The sequence below is a fragment of the Zeus faber genome (genome assembly GCF_960531495.2).
Source record: "Zeus faber genome assembly, chromosome: 17".
NCBI lineage: Eukaryota > Metazoa > Chordata > Actinopteri > Zeiformes > Zeidae > Zeus > Zeus faber.
The window spans coordinates 6,195,349-6,205,838 of NC_137204.1; the positions used below are offsets into that span (position 1 = coordinate 6,195,349).

A 10,490-nucleotide genomic window follows, 5' to 3' on the forward strand; every position below is an offset into this window, starting at 1 on the left:
GAGAGGGGGGGGGGAACTAAACTGGGGATTGTGCCTGGAAGCAGGTGTGAGGAGGAGGAGGAGGAAGAGGAGGAGGAGGGGTGGTGAGGACAGTCTGTCACTTCTGTGGACAAATGTCTTTCTCCGCCGGGTGAGGACTGAAGCAGAAACATGAAACCGTTGATCAGAGGCAGGAAGGCGGGAAGGTGGTATGCAAAACTCTGCCGCAGCTCCTCCTCAGCAGACAGAAAACACTCATTTTCCTGTTTTTTGTTTGGGGACTTGGGCAGGCAGACGGCTGCAAAGGAAAGAGAAAAAAAACATTGTCTGCCACTTGTGACATGGCTCGCAGTGTGTTTTCCTGAACAGTAATATTGTCATAATAATATTTTGTTTTATTTTCTCAATAACATGGAAACTGTGTCATTGTGAATTGATGGCGTGGTAGATTTCAGATTGATCCAGTAAATGTAAAAAGTCATATCTGGCACAAAGTTAAGGATATATTCTTAGTCGTGTAAAATGGGAGGCTAGAACTAAAATTAGAAGCCACTTGCTGTACTTTGGGTACTATGGCTACAATATTATGGGCTGTTTTATCCACGAGGCGAGCCTTAACTTATGGCAAACTTCAGCTAATGCTTTAAAGCTGGAGTGTTGGAGTTAGGACTGGCCAGGCCCTGCGGTTTTTGGTAAACCGCAACAACGTCTCCCATTGGTTGGTTCTGCAGCAGGAATTTAACTCCATGGGATCGAAACCCCACCTCCTCCTCCTCCTCCTCCTCTGAGCCTGAGGCATTGAAGCACAACAGCATTCCCGTGCACGCACGCACGCACACCCCCACACACACACACACACACACACACACACAGACACACACACACACACACACACACACACAGTCTCGCACTCGCTCACTTATATGAGCGAGGGGGAGAGAAAGAGGAGTTACAGACACTGGTAGAAGTGCAGAGGAAAGAGAGGGAGAAGCAGAGAAGGGAAAGAGAGCGCTCTGCTTCTGCCCTCTGTGTTTGTGAGGGTTCACTCTCAAAGCTTCAGCAGGGGAGGGGGAGGGTGAGGGTGGGGGGGGGGGCTGAACCCAACTCAATGCTCCTGCAGGAGTGCATGAGACACTGCACACACACACACACACACACACACACACACACACAGACACACACACACACACACACACACACACACACACACACACACACACATATGCTTATGTATGTACACATGCACAAGCTCACACACAGTTTCTCAGGGCTCCACAGCTACTGCAGTCAGAACGAGTGAGTAGAACCAGAGAAAGCAGGAGAGTGAGAGGCGGCACGAGAAACCTTTTTAGTTGGAACTTTTTGTATGGATTAAGAATGGGACTCCTCCTGTTTTCCCTGCTGGAGTGGGACCTGATCTGAGGAGGTGAGCACTGTGATTTCACCGCTTTTGTTGATGTATGAGACCAACGATGGGGCTGGGGGTGGGGGTGGGTGTTAGCAGAGCAAGGCCACGTCCAAAGTGTTGTGAAGTTGTGGTCGCTTTTTCACTGGGATTGCTCTCTGTGGTGGAATGTCGGAGGGAGGGAGAAGGAGCACAGGAGGAGGTGTCGATGGGTGTTTTTCACGTGCCGGGGGACAACAACACTGCCACCTACACACCCGTCTGCTGAACAAAGATCACGGAAAATAATGGAAAGCGGTCGTTCAAACAGAGGGAACAAACTCCCTTCAAAGAGAGAGGGAGCGTGGAGGGAGAAGTCCGGAAACAAAGAGTTGTAACGGGTTGTTTTTTTCACTCTACCTTTGGACGTGAGACAGCAGGGGATACTGTGGAGTTATTTGTGGATAAACAATTCTAGTCCCCTAGCTCCAAAAGTTACTTCCTACACCTACGGACCCTTTTGCCCAATGTCTAAGTGTGTGTGTGTGTGTGTGTGTGTGTGTGTGTGCGTGTGTGTGAGACACAAGGCTGAGGCAGCCATGCAGCGGAGAGGTTACACTCGCTTAAAATGTTGGATATTTGCATCTTACATCTCCACAGCGCTGACAGAATGACGCAAGGTGTTTTTTGACTCCTGTCATGTGATCCAGGCATCATTTACCTCCGTGCTGTATGATTACACCGGACGTTCGCTTCTACCGCAGATTTTTCATGCCACAGATTCAGCATGGAGCTCCGTCGCCTTTCCTCCGCCAACATGCGTTGATATTGTGCAAAAATTTGCCAGCACACAGCAGTATGTATGACAGCGACTTAAAGGGCCGTATGTGTCCCAATTTAATGACATTACAGGAGCAATATGAAATATACTATACAGTAAGTCACGTGTCCTTCTAGTCCACATTCTATCAATGGACCTTTCTATACATTTGTGGAGTTTTACAGTGTGGTGTTTGCCTGGGCGTGGGGAGATCATTGTTGTCCTATTATTAGAGCGAGCGGGGCTGACCAGCAGCTGTGGGGAAGGAAGTCGGCTCAGAGCAGCCGGAGCAGAGGGATTACTGGGAGCGCTGAGCGTGAATTAGAGGCCGTCTGCTGGAGCGGCATTCCCAAGGTGACAGTGTCAGTGAAGGGCAGGGGGAGTCTGCGTAGGGAATGACGAGGGAGGGAGGGAGAGAGAGAGAGAGAAAGATAGGGAGCGATAGCTAGGAAGAGATAGATAAATAGATGTTAAAGGTCAGGATTGAGCTGGACAAGAACAGATGAAACTCTAACTCCTTAATACTCTTAGTAAGAGTTGTGATTGCAGCATTCACAATATGAGATAGATTTTCTTATTACAATTTAAATAATGTGATTGACAATGTTTTTGCCACATTGAAGTTAAAAAAAAGTATTTTGCACTATAGCATATTTAATTGTTAATTGTGATTTTGGTGTGAGGAAGGAGTCCAGATAGTGATGACCACCTGATCGACAACTTTGATAAACAGCTGAGACACTGGTTGGCTGCAAAGATAACGGTTTCCCAGGAAATCGCCCATTATCAGTCCCATCACCTATCTCTGACCCATGCTCACTTGAAATGCTTTTGACAATAACAAACATGCTCAAACACAACGGCTTTTATGAGAATAAAATCTTATGAGCGTAATAAAGCTTTTAGTATTAGTTTATTAAGCCTTTAACCCTGAAGGGGCTGAAACAACTGTTTTTCTGTTTGTTTATTGAGGTTTCAGGCCCTGTAACTATAGTTCCTCATCTCTGTCCAAAATATTACAAATACTTATAATTACTTAGTATATTACCAATGAAAAGTGATTCACTTTGTTTTATATGAACGTAATAATCTCGGCCAAGGATCCAAACTCCAAGGCTTATTTTAATACAACCTTTACAAGTAGAAGTACCATATTTTTAATGTAGCTGCTTGGTAGTAGTGCCCTATGATGTACCTGTATAACTGGTAGCTCATCCTAAGCCGATTATTATTATAGTCGATATTTTCCAATTTAAGACTGGTCACAGAGACGTCTCTCCTCCATCAAGTCTCTCCTCGTCTCTCAGTTTTCATTTTGTATGAATCATTTCTGGACCATTTGTTTCTTGATGTTTCTTGAGGTCCGTTTCGCAACTGAATTTCCTCTACTCCTATTTTGACAGATTACAATAAAAGTATGTACGGATGTATGCAGCAAGCATTTCCCCTCTCAGATTCTACAAGGGAAATGGCTTGAACTCCATTTCAATTCAATTTGGTTGACAGATATGAAACTTTGCATGACTTGGTTACTTAGTTTGTATTTTAAAACACAATCCCAGGGGACGTTGCCTGTAAAAACAACTTTTTGCAAAATGTATTTTGATTGGATGATTGCCACAAGATATGTTGAGTTCACCAGACACCTCGTTTGGATAATATATATAATCTTCCATGCAATTTACAGAAGTAAGACCGAAAAGGACCATATGCAGTGTTAGCCAATGAAGTCAAAAGAAGCATTGATGTGAAGTGTATCTTTTAACATTACGCCTTATGTCTTGATCATTGTGAGTCAACCTCCCTTTAAGTCAGCTGAGCAGTTTTAGCCCTGTGTTTTCATGTATGTCGATTAAGCAGGGACATGTCAGGTGAACGAGCCATTGTGAAACTTTTGTTATGTGGAAAAATTGGAAACTGTGCTGTTGGGCAAGTTTCTTCTGATTAACAGCCATCGCCATGAGCGTACTCGAGCCTTCTCAGATCCTGGTTAAAAGATTTTATATTGCAAAGGAAAAGTTATTGAAGGGTAATAGAAGAAAGAGGCCTCAATAATTTAAATTAAATTTCTTCAGCGTTAATACGTGAATTGTCCTATTTTAACAGCCGTTGGCACATGGCACATATGGGCATTTTGGCAGGTTATTTCAGTTAGCTCTTTCATCGGATATATTAACACACAAATGGCAATGGATAAGATATGGAGATACGGGCACGTGCTTGTGAACGGGGAATGAAGGAAAAACTAGATTATGTGGAGAGACAGGGCGTAGGAGAAGGTTTGCCAGATATGGTGTTTGCCCGATGAAGGTCCTACGACCAAAATATTGCTTCGCTATCTAAACATTTTAATCCGAAGTTAAGACAGTATGCAACAGGCACCTCTGTGTATTTTGCAATGGGTACATCACATAATACATTTGTGTCTTATGCATTTATGTCTTTTTAAACAACAGTTTTGGAGCAGAAATGGTTCTTAGTTTTGATTTCTGGGGAGCGTCCTCTAACTGTAAAAGCAGGTCGGCTGTGCAGTGACCTCAGCCTGTCTTGTTAAGTTGACACAGGACACTGCAATTCTTTAACATAGAGCATGCTCTCTAAACAAACTTTAATTTGGCCTCAATGGTGGAAGACCCCCTCCTCCCTCTCTCTGTTTGTCCCTCTCTCTTGCCCTGTCCGCCATAGCCAACCTGTCTTCCCGGCAGCCTCAATAAATGGTATGTAATGATAAACTACAGAGACCTAAGAAAGGCCAGGGCTGCACAGCTTGTTTTTCAACTGTATGGGACTTTAGTGGCGTGAGTCACACAAGATGAGATGAGACACAATTATTGTGTGTGTGTGTGTGTGTGTGTGTGTGTGTGTGTGTGTGTGTGTGTGTGTGTGTGTGTGTGTGTGTGTGTGTGTGTGTGTGTGTGTGTGTTTTTGTTTGGTGTTTTTGTGTGCTGTTGATATCTAAATGTGTAAACAGTGTAGAATGCACCAGTAGTATCCACTACGCTGTGATAAATGATTGGTTCAGTCTTGGTATGAACTCACACATACACACATAGACACATAGGCACACACATAAACACCCCAATTCATGTAGACGAATCTGAGAGTCTATCCATTCATCTATCTGTCTATCTGTCTGTCTGTCTGTCTGTCTGTCTGTCTGTCACTCTGTCTTTAGCTACAGACTTTGATATTTCCTTACAGTTAGTCGTCAAAGGCCAAGGGGAAGAAACTTGAGGATTTGAGATTGACTGACTTTCTGGGTGTGTGTGAGAGCAATCAGTGGGGGAGCACAAGATGTATTTCTGACGGGAAGTGATGTAGGTATCAGGGGGGAAGGAACCATCGGAAGAGGGATTCACTTTGCCTAATTTCCTGTTTTCTGTTTCAGTCTGGCATTTTACCTTCCCACACCATCAACAGGTTAACTCTGTCCCACAGGAGGAAACACTGTGTGTGTGTGTGTGTGTGTGTGTGTGTGTGTGCGTGCGTGCGTGCGTGCGTGCATGTGTGTGTGTGTTTACAATTGTTTTTTACATTCCTATCAGTCCTGAAATATATGTCTAATCATCGTCATGAATTATCCATTGTGTTTATTAAGTTACATAATTACACCACATTTGGAATATCAAGACAATACAAACAGCCATTATACTGCCTATACAGTACCAAATATAATGTTATAAGCATATTATAGTGAAATAAAGTCTGAATTAGGACCACAGTTGGCCATGATGATCATTTGTGTTCCAGTGTATGTGGGTAACTAATTTGGGTTCCGTAAAAGGAGAATTTAAAAGAATATCCTCCCGACATTCTTTCCTTCCCCTATAGTTTTTGAACGTCCTCTTCTTTCTGTAATGTCATGTGCACACGACCCTCAAAGTCGTCAGATCGCTGTACTGTTCACACTACACAACTTTCCGCCTTGTGATGGGGAATCTTGCAGTCTTGTGGTTTCACACCTACATGACTGATTGGGGACAGGGGTCACACATTACAGGATCTTTCGACAGGAGGAATCCCTGACAAATCTGCCGGGTCTCTAAACGACTTTTTGTTTCAAACACACGCGAGAATTGACACCGGAAATGACGCAAGACCATGCGCGGGACAGGATTATTTATTTTTATTATATTGTTGATCACTGTAAAAAAAACCTGAATAAAAGCAGAATTTAAATAAGAAATATATTCCATACCATACCATCTAGATAAGAAAAGGTATCTATGTTTCTGGCTGCTGCTCCGTGCACTGCCGTCTCCCCGTCTCTCCTTTTTGAATCCCCCCACTGAGTGTTTTCTCTCATTGGCTGTAGCTCCTTGCGTCACTCCCAAGTCGATCCCGACACGACCGGGTATTAAACCTGCCTGATACCTCGCCAGCGTCGGCGGGCCATCCATGAGTGCTCGGCGAGCAGTCAGATCGTGTTGTGAGCAGTTCACACCAGGCGCTTGTCGCTCACGGTAGCGCGCTATGATTTGCCTCCGATCTGGGGCGTTGCTCAGCTTTCTCCAAAAACCTGTCGGTGAGCGGAGAATCAGGCCAGAATGACATAGTCTGAGCTCAGCATAAGTGAAGTATGCATTTGAGTGCAACAGTTTTAGTCAACATTAATAATTTATCAGTTCATTTCTTGATTGGAAACGCTGCGAGGCCTCAGATCCTTCCAGCTGATTTCACAACATGGCCCCCGCCGAGGTTGTGTGAATATTTATGAGTTTGATAGTTGTTTATGATAAATGGCATCTTTTGAATCCGTTCAAAGACATGAAACAAGTTAGCTGGCTTTCATCTGGAGTCGACGGAGCTTTTAAACTTTGTTGAAAGTTTCAAGCATAGTGAGAGGTTTGTGCTGTCAAGAACAGCAACGTGACACTGGAATTATAGACCTATGGCATTAGTTTTCTGGGGGTCTACTCATTAAAGAGAAAATTAGAGCAACGAGTGCAATTCCCGCTCAAAACATGCCTGTTTGGAACACTGCAGATGTAACTGACTCAGTTGCAGAGCCCTGAAGCCCCGCCCCACGAGCTGAGTCGCTTTTTTACAAAAATGTTAATAATATTACACGTGTAGCGTGCCCAATGTGCGCCAAATTTGATACCGCATGTCTTTGGGTCCCCAGCAATACACCTGCAAAGTGTGAAGAAGATCGCATGAACAGTTGTCGAGATAATTGAAGGACAGACAGACAGAAAGACAGCCAGAGATTGGACAGACAGAGATTCCTTCCTTTATAGTAAGACTAGTGCATGCCCGTTCAAAATTCAAGAATTTCTAAGACACTTTAATGGCACAGTCCAACAAAATGTCAATCATTCAGTCCTGTGTTTCACAATGGAAGATGAAAAGACTTTGAAAGTCTCCATGACTCAGTCGCAGAACCCTGAAGCCCCGCCCCCTGCTGGCTCGCTTTTCGCTGTTCATTGAAAGTTTATAAATAATTCATGTGTCGCGTGTCCAAATTGTACCAAATTCAACATTGCATATCCTTGGGTCCCCAGCAATACACCCACCGAGTGTGAAGTAGATCGGATGACCGGTTGTCAAGGTAATTGAAGAATAGAGAGTCAGACAGACAGACAGACATACAGACACAAGACAGGTCCTTTATGGTTGGATAAGATAGACAGAGGAGTGGCTCATCTATTGGTATATTATATATCTAGTCTAACTTGATAACCTTCCTGTTGTTATTGTTCCTCAATTTAAAGAGAGTTAGAGCTATACAACCACAAAAAATTATAGCCCCAAAGTGAATACATTTTGCTTTTTCCATTTTATTTTCAGAAGTCAATAGAAATCGGAATATTTGAGTCAGTGTCAGTTGGAGAAACCGGTGCAAAAGGTACATGGGGAAATGTGGGAAATACCATTTTGTGTGTGTGTGTGTGTGTGTGTGTGTGTGTGTGTGTGTGTGTGTGTGTGTGTGTGTGTGTGTGTGTGTGTGTGTGTGTGTGTGTGTGTGTGTGTGTGCAAGTAAGCAAAATTCGTCCAGTTTTTTGAGGTTTGCATGTCAAGTGTTGCATGTTTAGTTCTGACCTCTGTTCAAACATCTTCAACCACCAAGCTTGTACATGTGAAAATCCAGTGATATTCAGACTGAATGTTATCCAAACTAATGAAATGGTGGATAAGAGATTTAAAAGACTTAATATTTGTTTTTCCATACAGGATTTATCTGTTTTGGTTTCACACCTCTTTACAATCCAAAACACTAAAAGATTCAATGATTATAATTGAGAACTCTGACTCTGCAAGACAGCACTGCAAGAGCTTGCACCTCACAGTGTATGTATATATATGCACGTGGATATATTTAATTAATGCAGTTCTGCAGAAAATTGCACAATTTAAATCTTTAACACAGACACAATTACACACAGATCGACACAAGCATTGCATTGAACTCGATTTTTTGTTTTTGTTGGAGAGGTTTAAGAGAGAAAGTTTGTCTTGTTTCTCTCTCTATGGTGTCAAAAGGACCTACTGGGTGGGTTGGGGAAGATGTTTTAACAGGCTCCTGGGCCAACTGCACAGCCAACCAGGCCCACTTTTTGTTCTTACAACATGCATGTTAGAGAGAGAGGGGGATGTTAAAAAGCTCAGGAATGGACCGAGAGCAGAGGATAATTGAAGTGTTCCAGTCCCACTAATGGCATGGTGTTTTCCTACCTATAAAACCACCCCCCCCCCTCTCTCCCTCTCTGAAGAGGGATGTCTGTACTCTTGTTGCCTAATTACCAGCTGACTGATTTGTCTCTGGTTTTTGTTGTGCTTTTATGGTTCCTTCGTGATCAAGTTGCTGCTGCTGTGACATGACTTACTGCAAATAAAGGAACCTTAAAAGTCAAAGTCTATCTCTCGCTCTCTCTCTCTCTCTCTCTCTCTCTCTCTCTCTCTCTCTCTCTCTCTCTCTCTCTCTCTCTCTCTCTTCCACGTTAGCCTGCCACAACATACACAGCCACATACACATACAATCTCTTCACCCCTCCTGCACTCGTGGTCATTTGATGTGGAAGTAAGGGACCTGCCCTGTACTTGAAATGAAACAACACCAGGATCACTGAGGAGACTGTGTGTGTGTGTGTGTGTGTGTGTGTGTGTGTGTGTGTGTGTGTGTGTGTGTGTGTGTGTGTGTGTGTGTGTGTATGTGTGTGTGTGTGTGTGTGTGTGTGTGTGTGTGTGTGTGTGTGTGTGTGTGTGTGTGTGTGTGTGTGTGTGTTTTTATAAGCCCATATCCAAGCATGCAGGCAGGTAGGGGCAATGTACTCTGGTGCATTTGGGAGTGTGTGTTTCTGGATGTTTTCCCACTCACACGGGACCAGATTACACTGCTGTTTCCCCGTCGCAGCTCATGTTGTTTTGTCATTGGACGCAATGTTTGTGTGTGAGGAAGATCTGCTGAGGATTGATTAAAACTGATTTCCCTGTGTAAGCGTTTACTTGGAATGCCAACAACAGAATGTAGGCCATTCAATGGTGTAATCCTAACATTGTCCCTTTAATGGCAGTAGCGCATGGCTAAACTCATTGTGTGTGAATGTATGTGTGTGTGCGTGTGTGTGTGTGTGTGTGTGTGTGTGTGTGTGTGTGTGTGTGTGTGTGTATGCGTGTGTGCGTGCGTACGTGCGTGTCAGTGTGCGTGTGCGCACGCGTGTGTGTGTCTGTGTGTGTTTGTGAGAGAGAGATAGAGGGGGGGGGGGGGTGACACTACCCCTGACTGGTAATGAATGATGTGTTTACATATTGATGAGCCTGACTCATTAATACATCACTTTAAAACAGACACAATAAAACACAGAAGTTCTACATCTAAAATAATCCCAAAATGTATATTACATACTATTGATTTATATTAGAGATTAAATGTTCATGATTGTAGTAATATTGTAGATTAAATGATTGTCCAATGTTCAGCTTCAAGCTTCATTATTGTGCAGTCGATCCACAGTGGAGCAGTAATTCTCACCCTTTTTGGCTGGTGACCCCTAAAAAAAAAGTCATGAAGTCTCGCAACCCACGATGTTCAATCTAACAACAGCACGTACAAACCTCTGTGCAGTTGGCACCCCGAGTGATTATAATTTGGATAAAATCTTTGCCATTTGGGCTGCGCTCGTGCTGATTGATGAAAAATTATAATTTGTGCTGCTCGGGTTTTTTGATGTATTCAACATCATATTTAATGAGCTGTTATGTAAGTTTCAACCCCCTCGTCTATAACGCTCGATGAGTGACCCAACGTCCCAGTTTGTGTCGTCCCAGTTTGGTGACCTTTTTATCAGGCGTGTGTTTTATAAGCAT

At 43.5% G+C, this 10,490-nt stretch overlaps 1 protein-coding gene across 3 annotated transcripts in view; it reads left to right on the forward strand.

Annotated features, from left to right (window-relative positions):
- Positions 1–1,265: 1,265 nt before the first annotated feature.
- Positions 1,266–10,490, forward strand: part of LOC307243172 (disabled homolog 2-interacting protein-like) — a 115,104-nt gene continuing 105,879 nt past the window's right edge. For all 3 annotated transcript variants that reach the window (XM_080017835.1, XM_080017837.1, XM_080017836.1), the window contains exon 1: positions 1,266–1,405. The gene's annotated coding sequence lies outside the window, so the exon portion shown is untranslated. The remainder of the gene's footprint in view (positions 1,406–10,490) is intronic.